This window comes from Glycine max, chromosome 20, assembly GCF_000004515.6.
Source record: "Glycine max cultivar Williams 82 chromosome 20, Glycine_max_v4.0, whole genome shotgun sequence".
NCBI classification, from domain to species: domain Eukaryota; kingdom Viridiplantae; phylum Streptophyta; class Magnoliopsida; order Fabales; family Fabaceae; genus Glycine; species Glycine max.
In genome coordinates, this window is record NC_038256.2 from 38,072,019 (window position 1) to 38,086,797 (window position 14,779).

Below are 14,779 nucleotides of genomic sequence, written 5' to 3' on the forward strand. Positions count from 1 at the left end.
TGTAAGAAACTAACTTCTTTTACTAAATTGAATTACACATTTCGGTAATGTGCCACTAATAGCTAGTCTATCTTCTTGATTAAGTTGGCGTTTTTTGGGAACACTGATAATATTGCAGGGTTGGCTTTTGCCTCCTTTAATGGCAAGTTGTGGGAAGAAGGACTAAGGACATATAGTAGTGTCGGTAGCTCTTCTGCGAATAGAAAGAGATGACCCCGAATTACTATAGTAGATGCACTGCTAATTGCACAGAAAGTTCAGGCAATAATTGGAAAGAGGACAAACGGTTGTGGTCCGAAACATATTGCATCTTTGATCCTATTCATGGTTTTGGGAGAAACTTTTTTTCGTAGAAACTTGTTCAATCAGAAGAATCAATATCTATATAGTATTAGGAAGTGCGCATGCATGGAACTATGCAAGTAAACAAAGTGAGACAAGAAGAAAGAAGGGGAAATAAGGGAAAAGTTGGATGGATATACTAAATTCTATTCGACAATTAAACAGAGAAATATAAAGAATAAAAAATGTGATATAATGTGTTAGAAAATTCGATTTGTCATTTTCAGTGAAGATTTTTTTCTTAATTATATTTTTTTATTATTCATAATTTGAATTCAAAATTTGATTTAAGAGAATCAAACATAATATCATTTGAACTAATGACCTATTCATTGATGATGATAGAGTATTTGATACACTAAAAGGTTTATACATTATTACTATAAAAAATAACTTTTTTTTTATCACAAGTCTACGTTGTTTGCATAATAATAATAATAATAATAATAATAATAATAATAATAATAATTATTATTATTATTATTATTATTATATATAATTCTAAGGGTATGCTTTGATACAAAGAAGATTTTAATTTCTAAGACAGGATACGGAATAGTTTTCATTTCTGAATTATGATAATTGAAATAATTATCGAAATAAATAACTGTTAAAATGTTGCGTGATCAAGTTTATTTTATTTCATTTCATTTTAAAAATTTTGCAAATAAAACATGTATATTCATTAATTTAGAAAAAAATTATCTTTCTCTTCTTACCAAACATCAACATTCTAGTTACAGTTGAATATATATGGATTGATGAGTAACATATGATACAACAAAATACAATGTATGGGATAAAGTTATTATAGTTTTATTTAAATATTTTATAAGAAAGTGAGCTAAAATATTCATTTCATTATTTGGGAAACAAATGAAAAAGTAAAAGTTATTACTAAATATTAGTGAACAGCTCAACAAGAGTTGGGTACAAGGGTTGGGTACAATGGAAGAAATTAATTCTTACAGTATAATAAACTAAAATTTGAATTTCGATAGAAAGATATATTTACATTTAGTATAATATTATTCTCCCTCACACTGTCTCTGATATGATTAGCTCATAATAAAAAGGACACATGAGAATGAATAATGACATTAGCGACAATATATATATTATATTAGTGAACAGTTAGTTATTAATTATATTCCATAGCCCCAAATATATATATATAGTAAGAGAAATATAAGCTTATTGGATGAAATGAAATGTAAAATACTTTGTGTAAGTTTCAATACATTTCATTTCATCTTATGATCTTATTCTAAGAAACAAGAACAACTAACATATATTCATTTTAATTAGCTTGTTTTATTATTAACTCATCAATCCAAACAAAACCTCGGAATATCTAAGCAGATGAAAGATATATAGCATTACCTTTGGGTTCGGTTCTTCATATATAACGCTGGTGAGCTTGTCCTTTTATGGGGGATACTGAGGTGAGCTCGTCCGTAATTTTAGGGAACAACCCCTCTGCTATATATATATATATACTAGTAATGATTTTCATGATCAGGGATATATTACAAGGTACGGGCTATATATGTGCACCACAAGCTTTAGCTAGGTGTTCGATTCGATCCCTTTTATCTGCACAATTTACTATGATGTCAGATTTTCATTACACCACATAGCCACCAAAAGAAGTTATATTTACGCAGGTCAGCCCCAGCTCCAATCTTAGTTGTTAGCTGTATTAATTACTCGTTGTCGTGGAAGAAGAAAATTTCGCTGGCAATATTTTTTGGCACCATAAACATCATGCATCGAAATAAAAGAAAAAGAATGCATTAATATATCGTGCGTACCTGCTGCAAGGATCAATGATGGAAAGAATTAATAGCAAGCAAGGTTAAAAATTAATTAATATGGTTGCTGCCTTGCTGGCTTACAGCTTCGATCTTCTGGGATTTCTTCCTTTTTTTTTTCTTCTGCTGTGATGGACTGAATCAAATGTGCAGAGTGCAGAATATATTTGATGGCTGCAGAATGGAGAAACCGTTGGTTGATGGGATACTATTAAAATAAATTTAGCAGTGAGAGAAGGCTGTCCAGTGTCCACTGAAAATTATTATGATATGTATCGTTCTTGGGGTTTCCGGAAGAATGGAAGATATTATAACGTGCTCCACTTACCTACCAACATGATAAATAATTGTTTATTAATATGTTGAAGGTAAAGATCAGTAGTAATTTGTAAATTTAACTAAGTATTGAAGTATTTATCAAAGTTTAAAAGCAGAAAATATTAAATAAATTAGGAGTATACATTATGTTAAATTTTCCACGTATTTTTTTAGGGTTTAGAAGAATGGAGGAGAGAATAGAATAGAGTTATCATATTCAACTGTGCCTGAGAATATAATTAATGAAGGAGGCACTATGGTCATTATGCAATGATTTTTTGGCGCGGCAGCATGATACTCCTTGTTTTTTTGGTTTAAAATCGATTCTGCATTCAGAAATTGGCTCAAACCCAATTTAGCTATCAAAACCGTTTTAAAAATATTTCTATACTTAAACCGGTTTATAACTGATTCATGAAAATTTGAATTGGTTTAAACAAAATAATATGATTTTGGTTAATAAACTTATCCAAAGAAGTAGTTCAATTTGGTTTCATTTTTTTTTTAAAATCAAACCATGCACACTACGTTGAATGAGAGTTTTTTGAAGTGTACTCAACCGCCAAATTAGTTACATTGTAGTATTATTTATATTTTCTAAACCATATATTAAATATGTTTCCAAAAAAATGTAGACAAAGGTTAATAGCACATAGGATGGGCAGTTTTTTTAAGTCCAAATGCGTAAAAAAAAAAAACAGATTTAGAAAACTAAGCTAAATTTGTTTAAAAACCTTTTTGCAATTTAAAAATTAGTTTAAAACTTTTTTCTTCAAAATTAATGTAAAGAGTGGTTTAAAATAGTTCACCAAAAACTAAAGTATTTTATCAAATCATAAAATAATTTTAATTAAAAACTAATTTATAAAACGGGTTCAGTTTAATTTAATTTAGTTTTAAAGAAAATCTGCAGCCCCTAAGGTGGATTGACCATAGTGGCAATAGCCAATAGGAGCATTGAATTATGATAACATATGGTTTGATTTCTTATTATATGAATGGAGAGTACTTATACGGGGAGGAGTTATCCTTAATGCTCTTTTCCTTAAAAAAAAAAAAAATCCCATGACTTTCTAACATGAAAATAACTTGCTTTAGAGAAATAAATAAAAAAAAGCATTGAATTTTCAACGAAAACCACTCATAAAGTTACAGTCAGTGTGATGTGACTTCTCCTCTTGCATAATTGGTACACAACAACCCGTTTCCATGCTAGAGATGAGGAAGGGAGCCAGCCGACTGGTCAGTAACAATAAGTAATACAGGTACTTTGTGAGAAAGGATGGGTTGAAGTTGTCTCCTGAAGAAAATCCCAAACTCAACTAATTCTTAGAATTCATTAATGGCAATGGGTATGTCACGGCCAAAAGTTCTCATATAGGCACTAAACTCACAATAATTTCTTTTACAAACCATGGTTATGGTATTGATATTGATAGGAAGTCATTTTACAAAAAACAATAATTAATTTTTCTACTGATCATAGTATTAATATGAAATAATTTTATTGGGAACAGTAAATCCACACTAAACTCGTAATATATATGATTATTGATCAATGAACAAGGTCACAAAATGCATGAATAACAGGATAAAGGTCTTCAAAGGTGAGTAACAAGAGCCAGCTCATCAGCATTGCATGCCTTTGGTGATTAAGTATTTAATTTTAATAGATATGATACGTGATTGAGAATGAGTAGCAAAAACCTGCTAAAGCTTGGGTCAGTAATAGTGTTGAGAGAGGACATGTTGCCGTGTGTTTCAATGTTCATTCAAGGAAGAAAGAGAAATACTTCTAGCAAAAGTTAATTTTAATGCACCAGATAAGAATGTGTAGAGTTAGGTATGTATAGTATAGGTTTGTCACCATGCAGCAATGATGATGGTAGGAGCACAAAAAGAGTTTAGTATTTGCTTGCACCAAAACATTAGTTTTTCCCAGTTTTATAATTAAAGAGTTAAATAGTATTAAAGGTCATTGATGAGAATCGAAGGTGCAAATTAAAAAGAGTTAGACCACTTTTAAGTTAAAGACGCACACACAACTACACAAAGATTTCAACAATTTATAATATAAGGTATATAAATTATATGAACACTCCTTTATTCTAAAATTTTATTAACATTTATTATTTTTCTTTATCTTTATTTGTTTCTTCTATCATATTCTATCACTTATTATATATATATATATATATATATATATATATATATATATATATATATATATATATATATATATAATAATACAAAAAACAATTTCTTAGATTACATTGTCTGTTGCCTGTCCACGCGCATCAGTCATATAATTTAAACAAATGATTAAAACAATTTTAATTATTTATGTATAATTATATTTTCATTTTATGTATAATTACTCTTACATTTTCGAAAGGATATGAAGCAGTAGTGACAGATGTAAAAGAATGCAAGAGAAGGTACTGTACATGAAGGACAATATTTGACAGGTGGTCCGAAAATTTTGGGCTGTAAATGTAAAGTGTAAATAATAAATCTCTGAATATGTACTGTTGAGTTAAGACTTTCTTTGCGGGGATCGAAAAGGCACTGGTTTAGATTATAGATGGAATCAAATTAACTCTCTCATCATATACTCCTATGCTTTAACGCCTGGATTTTTCCTAGATACAATATTAGGAAGCTTCTCCTTCTACTGTAATCGAATCTAATAATGAAAGGTACAGTATTTAAAAGTCCGCATAAAAATTTATATACGTAATATAATATATTATTATATCAAAATTGTTAGAAAATTTATTAGATAAATTTATATGTGTATTAAATATATATTAAAAATTTAATATTATATATCAACATTAATTATTTTTTAATAGACCTATTAGTTGAGTTGGTTAGGATGTCATGCTAATAACAAGAATGACACATATTAGAGACCCATATTTTGGATGTAAAAGAAATTTGTTATGTGTATGAAGAATAATCTTCGATTCTCACTTATTGGACACTCGAATATTGATGTGAAATATTTATCAATTTTATCAATAATTAATTTATATGAATGAATCTAACTAGTCATTCATACTGAATTTTTTTTTTTATTTATAAGACTTAACTTGAAATTTTGTTTAAAAAGATTAAATTTAACTTTCCTTCTATGATATAATATTTTGATTTGGTTTCATTGGATTGGATGAAAACAAATAAAAAAAAAGGTAATTAAGAATTTTATGAGAATAAGAATGATAAATTTGAGAGGTTTATGTTGATATGCAATGGTAAAAAATGCAATAGCAAAAAACTTTTAATGTTAAAATTGTAACGGTTATGCTTTTTGACAGCAAAACAATCAAATTAGTGTGCAATAATCAAAACGCAAAAAAGAATTCACGGTTAAAATTTATTGTGCAACGGTATGATGATTGAGAACATTGAAACTTTTTTTATTAAAAATATTATTTTTAAGTTTATCAAACTCTGAGGATTTATGTAAACCGTTAAGTTTTATAATCTCGACCCGTGAACTTAATTCGTAAATTTTTAAGAGTGCACTTCATATAAAAATAATAATAAAATATTTATAAATAACATATCAATTAAACATTTCAATAATATAATAAAATAAAATAATAAATTATAAATTTCACAATATTTAAATAATCAAGTCTAATAATGCATTATTACTGGATAATAATTTGCAATAGTATAAGATCATTCTAAATAAGGGTGTGATATTATTAGAGAACAAAAGATTGATATTATTAAAGGTAAGAATTTTTTATCAGAAAACAACACATTAAATAAAGATATGTTGAATATTAAACAAGTAGAAAAAATAAAAAATGATTTACATTTTGATCTAATTTTTTAAACTTGTTGACTTGTGATAAACTCAAGAGTTTATAGAATCTATTAAAAAAAATTTACATACTAATCAAGTCACACAAGATTAATGAACCCATAAACTTATAAGAATTAACAAGTTAATTCAAAAATTGGATAATTATGCTAATCCTTATTTATTCTTTTATTCCCTGACAGTAAGAAACCAAAATGATTGGAATTAAAAATAGCGAATAAGGGCGAAGGGAGAAAAATGGCTAGCGCAACAAATTTATATGAAGAAAATGATATAAAGTATCTTTGAAGTCTGCTCTCATTTATGCATAATTTGATAAAAATACAAACAGTAAGTGCTATGTCAATTACCAGCTAACTAGTAGAAAGAATAACCATTTCTGATCAAACTGATAGCATCTCGCTGCATTGTTTAAACTCCTGTACCCCATCCAAAAATAGCAATGCACTAACAATAGTTTTGATTTGGGGACAAAAATGCAAGGGGCTAACAATGTACCAACTATGCATCTACTTGACTTTGGCAGAATGGCCATGGTATTGCAAGATTCAACTCTACTCTAAGATACACTAATGAAAAATCACAAGTTACAATGCACAAAACTGGTCAACTTTAGTATGATCTGCATTGGCACCCTCTTCATCAGCATACTGCATATTAGAGCATGATCTGCATTTAGCATGAATTATGGGGCCTAACTGTGACCTATCCACGCCTGCTGTTGTTGTTGTTAAGAATAGTCCCACATCGGGTAATTCATGAACATGATAAGTGATTATATAGCTGGGTAGACCACCCCCTTATGAACCGGTTTTTAAGGGGACCTTTCGGATGCCTTGGCTGCACTATAAAATTTAATATGGTATCAGAGCCATATTCTGCTTCTGTCCGGTGGGTGCCGCCAGCCCTGGCTCGAGGGGGCGTGTTAAGAATAGTCTCACATCGGGTAATTCGTGAACATGATAAGTGCTTATATAGCTGGGTAGACCACCCCCTTATGAACCGGTTTTTAAGGGGTCCTCTTCAGCTGGCACTGCAACCTCTTCATGATCTTTCCTTTCTTCATAATCTATGGTTTCTGTTGCCAAAAAATGTGGAACTGTTTCAGTTCCCAATTCCTCTGCACCACTAAGCCACAGCTTGACACTCACAAATCACTTACGAGAGGGCTTCTGCTTATGGCTTTTAGACATCCGATTCTTAGTCACATGCAAATCCATATGGCTACTGTGTTCCTCTTGGCTTCTGAATCGGAGCCCACAAGTTTTGCATTGTCTAGGGAGATCACCATACAAGGCATTCACTGCAGACTCATGACAAACCTTCAGAATATCTGGATTAAACTCAGTCCCAACAGAATCCTAAAAACAAATACTTAATTAACTCTTGAATGGCACAATCAACTCAACCAAGGATAAAAAGAAATGAACTTATGATTGCTATTAACATTAGATACCTGTTGATAGCAACTCAGAGACGAGACCCAAAAGGAAAATTAAAGCACCTACATACCTGAAGGACTTCACTAGCCGTTAACAACCGTTGAGAGGAGCCACGATGAGCTGGAATTGCTGAGCTGGATATCAGGGGAATAGCCCTTGATCTTTGTCTGCCATTACTAAGAATATTCCCTTTCTGTTAGGACCTACCCACACAAGAATACAAATTTTGTTATTGTAATTCCATTATAAATACCCATTTAATGAAAGAAGGCAGATGAACAATTCGAATCAAACACTTATCTTCTTTATTTTCGTGCTTGGGAGGTCTGGCCCTCGAAGTCCAGTGATTGATCCTTGATCAATCATAACACCTGTGCAGGCAGCTTGTTAGCCAATGAGATCACGCCTTGAGACAGAGAACTAATTAAAATAGTATATCCAAATCCAATGAAAGGGTTATTTGCAATGCTTTGGACTGGTGAAGGGAATTGTATAACATGTAACGGATTTGACCTGGCTGTACTTATAGAAGCACCATGTGGTTGCAAAGACCTCCCTTGACTAAATTGTGAGGGTGTTGGACCCTGAGATGGAAAAAACTGCAGCTGTGGTGCTTGCATGTGATTTTGCTAGTTGGACGAAATTAGCCCGGGATGCTAATTCGGCAACTGATGTATCTTAGTGTTAAAGATTAGATAAAAAAAACACATAAGATATTTATGAAGGATACATAACTGTTATTCATTTGTTCTTTAAATAGAGTTAGAGTAAAATATATAAAACAAAAAATCTCTTATTTTTAGGCATAACTAAAACAGTTTTTAATCTGATAAAAAAAATAGAAACACAACTCCTAAAAAATAGATCCTAAGCAACAGACAATTTTAAATTTAAAAAATTGACTAAAACATTCACATATGCAGCTATTGCAGGCACAGTTTCTAAAAATCTCCTCCTTGCCTCAATAGTTGCAGACACCTAGTTTATTTCTTAAATCTTCAAATCTAGCTTTTAGAAGAGCTTTTGTTAAGACATTTGCACCTTGATTTTCAATTCTGCGGTAAATTAGTTTGACTTCACCTTCTCTCTGTGTTTCCCTTAAAAAAAACTTGATCTTGAAATGCTTAGTCCTGTCATGAAAAATAGGATTATTTGAAATGGAAATAGTTGCTTGATTATCAACAAGATTTGTGTAGGCTCCTTTTGTTCCATATGTAAATCAGCAAGTATACGCCTTAGCCAAATAGCTTGATTCACAGCTACAGTGGCTGCCACATATTCTGTCTCAGTTGTGCTTCGAGCCACTATGTCTTGCTTTTTTGAATTCCAAGAAAACATACCTGAACCAAAGCTGAAACAATAACCTATTTATTTTTCATATCATCAATTGAATCACCCCAATCACTGTCAGAATAACCATAAAATTGAAAATTCTGAGATTGAGTGTACTTGACACCATAGTCTACAGTCCCCTTGACATATCTCACAATCCGTTTGAGAACTTGAAGATGCACTTCACTAGCATAATGCATAAATCTTGAGAGCATACTTACTGCAAACATGGTGTCGGGCCTGGTTGCAGTAAGATACATTAAACAACCAATTAGGCTTCTGAAGTGATGCTCCCCTACCTTATAAGCCCCGTCATCTTTATTGAATTTTTCCCTTTGGTTCATTGGAGTAGCAGTGCTTTTGCAATCCTCCATGCGAATTTTTTTGAGTATTTCCCTTGCGTATTTTTTTTGGCATATGAAGACTCCACCATAGTCTTGCTTTACCTCCATACCCAAAAAGAAAGACATCAGGCCAAGGTCTGTCATATCAAACACTCGCGACATTTCAACTTTAAACTCCATTATTAACTTTTCTTCATTCCCTGTTACAAGCAAGTCATCAACATAGATAGAAACTATGATTAAATTAGTATCCATCGGTTTCATATACAATGTAGCTTCACTTGGACTTTTAATAAACCCAAGGTTTTGAAGATAATCATCAATTCTACTGTACCAGGCCTTAAGGGCCTGTTTAAGACCATACAAGGTATTTTTTAGTTTGTAGACCTTCTCCTCCTGTCCCTTGACTTGAAATCCCTCTGGTTGCTCCACACATATTTCCTCCTGCAAATAACCATTTAGGAAGGCAAACTTTACATCTAAATGGTAAACTTTCCATCCCTTTTGAGCAGTCAAAGAAAGCAGCATTTTAATTGTATTGAGGCGTGCAACCGGAGCAAACGTTTATGAAAAATCCACTCCGAACACTTGAGCATAGCCCTTCACGACCAACCTAGCCTTGTATTTATTTATAGAACCATCTGTATTTAGCTTAGTTCTATAAACCCATTTGACTCCTATAGGTTGCTTGTGTTGAGGTCTATCCACTAGCTCCCAAGTGTCATTCTTTTCGATCATCTTTAGCTCTTCCTTCATTGCTTCTATCCACTTATCATCCATCTCAGCTTCTTTAAAATCAACAGGTTCCAAGACAACTACATTACTCTTTTCATAAATTTCAGATAAGAGTCTTGTACCTCTAACTGGAAAGTCGTTTATATCATCATCAATGAATTGTGGAATTTCTGGTAGTTGCTTTTTTATTGACTCCTCCCAACTCCATTGTTTTTCTTCCATGAACTTGACATCTCTACTTACAAGAATTTTTCCATTTTGTGGTTGAAAAATTCTATAAGCTTTGGAAGTATTGTTGTATCTGATAAAAACTTCTAGTTCTGCCTTCTTGTCCAACTTGTCTCTTTTAACCTGTGGTACAAAAGAAAAACAAAGACAACAAAAAAAATTTAGATTCTACAAATCTGGTTTGTAACCAAACCAGCCTTCAAATGGGGTCTTTCTATTCAGCACTTTGGATGGTAACCTATTAAGCAAAAATACTGCAGTGCTTGCAGCCTCTACCCACAGCTTCTTTGGCAACTCCTTTTCATGCAACATACACCTTGTCATCTCCATGATACTTCTATTTTTTCTCTCACTTACACCATTCTATTGTGGGGTGTACGGTATAGTGAGTTGGTTCTTTATGCCAGCTTCTTCACAAAATTTGTGAAATGTGTCATTTGCATATTCCTTCCCATTATCTAATCTTATTATGCGTAACCTGTAACCACTTTGATTCTCCACCAATGTTTTGTGTTTCCAAAATATGTTAGCTACCTCAGTCTTGGATTTAAAGAAATAAATCCAACAAAATCTGGAATAATCATCAATAAATGTAATATAATATCTATTACCATTCAAAGATGTTGTTCTCTGAGGTCCTCCGACATTTGTATGTACTAACTGCAATTTTTGTGTTGTTCTCCACATTGTTTGGGAAAATGGTAATCTAATTTGCTTGCCATATTGACAAGCTACACAATCAGCCAGTTTGTCTTCAAGCAATGACACACCTTTCACCAAGGCATGTTTCTGCATGTATAGAAGTTCCACAAGGTGGAAATGTCCGAGCCTTTTGTGACATAATTCATTATTGTTGTAGGTGCTTGAAAAAGTTATTTGCTCCTCTTCCATGAGATTTAAAGCATAGCTTTTGGCCCTCATTTTCACCTTAAACACATTTATGCCTTCTGCATCCTTAATCAAGCACCATTTGCCTTCAAATATAACTTTGAAGCCCTTTTCAACTAGTTGCGCCACACTAAGCAAATTCTAGTCAATGTCAAGCACATATAAGACATCAGAGATATGTTTCAAACTTGTTAAACTTTCTATAGTAACAATTCCTTTTCCTTTGACTGAGATGAAATCACCATTTCCAATTTTTACTTTGGAAACAATGGTTTTGTCAAGCTCTTTAAAAAGCGTTTTGTCATTTGTCATATGATTTGTACAGCCGATGTCTATTAACCATGAATCATTGGAACTATTGCTTGTAACAAAACATGTTGTAACAAAGAGTTGCTCTTCTTCTTGTTGCTCCATGGACACCTTTGCCTCCTCTGGTGACTTGCAAATCCGCTTTACATGCCCCAACTTACCACATTTTATGCACTTGATGTCAGGCCTCCACCAACATTGTTTTTAGAGTGGTTTGTTTTTTTGTAGTGTGGACAAGGCAGAAAAGTATCATTTTGTTGCTTGTTGGAGCTTTCAGCTGGTTTCTTGTTCTTCCATTTGTTGTTCTTCTTATCTTTGTCTCCTCCTGAGTTTTGTGCTTTTATATGAAAAACACCTTGTACTGCGTCCTCATGTCTCATCATTCTCCTATGTTCCAGTGCTTATAAAGCATTTACCAATTCTCCAAGGGTGATATTTGACAAGTCTTTTGACTCCTCTAATGCTGATATTTTGGATTCATACTTTCCAGGTACAATAACAAGTATTTTTTGCATTATCCTTTCATCAGGAAAATCCTTACCAAGGAGACATACCTTCTTTGCAATACTCAACAGTTTGTCAGCATAACTTTTGATAGTTTTTGTCTCCTTCGTGCTCTGCATCTCAAATTCTCTAGCCAAGTTAAGTTCCTTCATACCTTTCGTTTGCTCACTACCTTGATACTCTGATTTGAGGTAGTCTCAAATGTCCTTCGCAAAATTCAAATTCATAATTCTCGTAAATATGATTTTTGAAACTGAAGAGAAAAGACAAGCTTTGGCCTTGGCTTTTCTTGTCTTCCTCTCTTTGTGATTCTTTAGCTAAGCCATTGTAGGATTTTCAGGCAGTGGACAAACTGCACAGTCTTCTTCTATCAGTTCCCAAAGATCTAGTGCTTCAAGATGGGTAGTCATCCTTGCAGCCCATAGGTCGTACTTCTCACCATCAAAAACTGGTGGTGGTATTATGTGTGTTATGTCTGCTTCCATAATGGTTTCTCTCAACTCACAGATCCCTCAAGATGATGGCTCTTGATACTAATTTGTTAAAGATTAGATAAAAAACAGAGAAGAGCAGATATATTTATGAATGATACATAATTGTTATTCATTTGTTCTTTAAATAGAGTTAGAGTCAAATATACAAAATAAAAATCTCTTATTTTTAAACATGACTAAAACAGTTTCTAGTCTGATAAAAAAATAAAAACAGAACTCCTAAAGAATAGATCCTAAGCAACAAACAATTTTAAACTTTAAAAATTGACTAAAACATTCACGTATGCAGCTATTGTAGGCACAGTTTCAACACTTAGAAATACTTGCATCCTTGTTCTCAACACTGTCAAATGACTGTTCTGGCTAAAACGAAGATTTATTTACAATAGGGTTACTAGTATGTGTAGCTTCAAACTGACTCCTAACGTTTTTGCAATGGAGTTATTGGATTTAAGGTAGGAGGTCGAGTGACATTCAAATTTGTAGAAGGCCTTATTTCAAAAGATGCAGGTGGAACCTGATATGGGTTTATATCAGTATTTCGAATGTTGTCAATAGGAGGGATCATGAGACTCCTTGCTGGCCCCCTATTACTAAAGATATGTTGTGGTGAGTTAGACGCGTGATGAATAATCTTCCAGGCATCATGAGGTTGAGAAGAGCCTAGACTATCATTGATTAGATTTTGGAATCTAGGTACCTGACCCAGTGGTGCACGATGAAACTGCAAATAGAATAAATAAAATTTCAATTCTATTAGCAAGGAATTGGCAAGTCTTATTTCCTTCCAAATTACATCAAAATTTTCATGAACAAATATGCCTACTAAAGTTTAAACTGGTAGGTGAAAACACATAACTGGTTTATATTACATACATCTCTAATACACCATCCCTTCCTGGCATCTTGCCCTGACAGTGTTGCATTAGCTGCAACAACAGGCCTTTCCCTGGAGAAACCAGTAGTTGAAGACCGTAAGGTTGGACTCATATCTTCCCAATCAAACTCCTCCTCTTCAGTATTCTGCCATGATGTTGACAACACCTTGTTGTCTATACCATTTATATCCAGCGGTTCAACTAACAAAGGCTTGCTGCTTGAACTTTGTTGGCTTTTGTCACTGCCATATGCATCAATTAAAGCTCTTGGACTTTGATGCTGGTGTCCATTGCTAAGGCCGTGTGTGATAGAAGCTGGAAATCGTTTTCGTTTTCATCGCCATTCACTAACTTCCACTTGTCTAACTAATGCTTTGGCTACTCCATAATCAACAGCAGGATGAAGAGAGTCTCTCTCAAATAACCTGGTAGCAACTGCATATTCCCCCATGGATGCAGACAAAGGCCTATCAATTCCTGCTACTGCTTGATAAAAATTGATGCGTCTTACCATCTACAAAGCCAAAGTGTATTATTAGCATTCACCACCAATCAGTGAGGATAAAACAAATACTGTGTCACAATGCCACTCATTATATCTGTTTGCAAGAATTTTTCTCCAAAATAAGGGTTGGAAATTTTCTCTATTGAATGCCAAATACTCAGCAGCAATCACTTCCTAGAATCAATGGATTCATTACTTATACATTACTTACTTCCTTCGCATAAAATATGAGAAGAGAAAAAACTACATGACTATAGAAGGGATAGGAAAAACAAATATCACTAACCAGGATGACAAATTTCCAAGATGTCAAAATAATTAAGAAATTACGGAGAAAAACAGATAAATTATGTCTGTCTGATATGTTGCCAGCCATACTAATCGATAAACAGAATTTTGCAACCAATCTCTAATTTTCCAATTTATGAAAAAAAAATAATAACACTTTAATGGGGACCATGTGGTCTAAGACAATCTAATAATATCTCACAACTTGACAACCCATCAAAATATACATGTCATGTCTACATTGATGCCTCCATCCACCATAGCTAAACTCAACATCAAAATTCAAGTCTTCGGCAAATACATAGTTTGGAGAACATAATTTATACCAAAATGGGTACAGAGAGATCCTACCATAAAATAAGATATCTGGTAAAGGTTACATGTAAACAATAAACAATTAAATTAGTGAAATATACAACCTTAGGGTATCAGCTAATAAATCGTTTGTAATTGTGTTGAAGACAGTGTCACAAAACAGCCTACACTACGGATTAACATGTATGCCGTGACTTGGCCGAGG

General features: G+C 32.8%; 1 long non-coding RNA gene across 1 annotated transcript; it reads right to left on the minus strand.

Annotated features, from left to right (window-relative positions):
* Positions 1-13,344: 13,344 nt before the first annotated feature.
* Positions 13,345-14,493, minus strand: LOC102660542 (uncharacterized). The gene is made up of 2 exons (XR_001386826.3): positions 14,258-14,493; positions 13,345-13,980 (listed from the first exon to the last, which is right to left on the minus strand). It is a non-coding gene; the product is annotated as an uncharacterized lncRNA (long non-coding RNA).
* Positions 14,494-14,779: the final 286 nt, after the last annotated feature.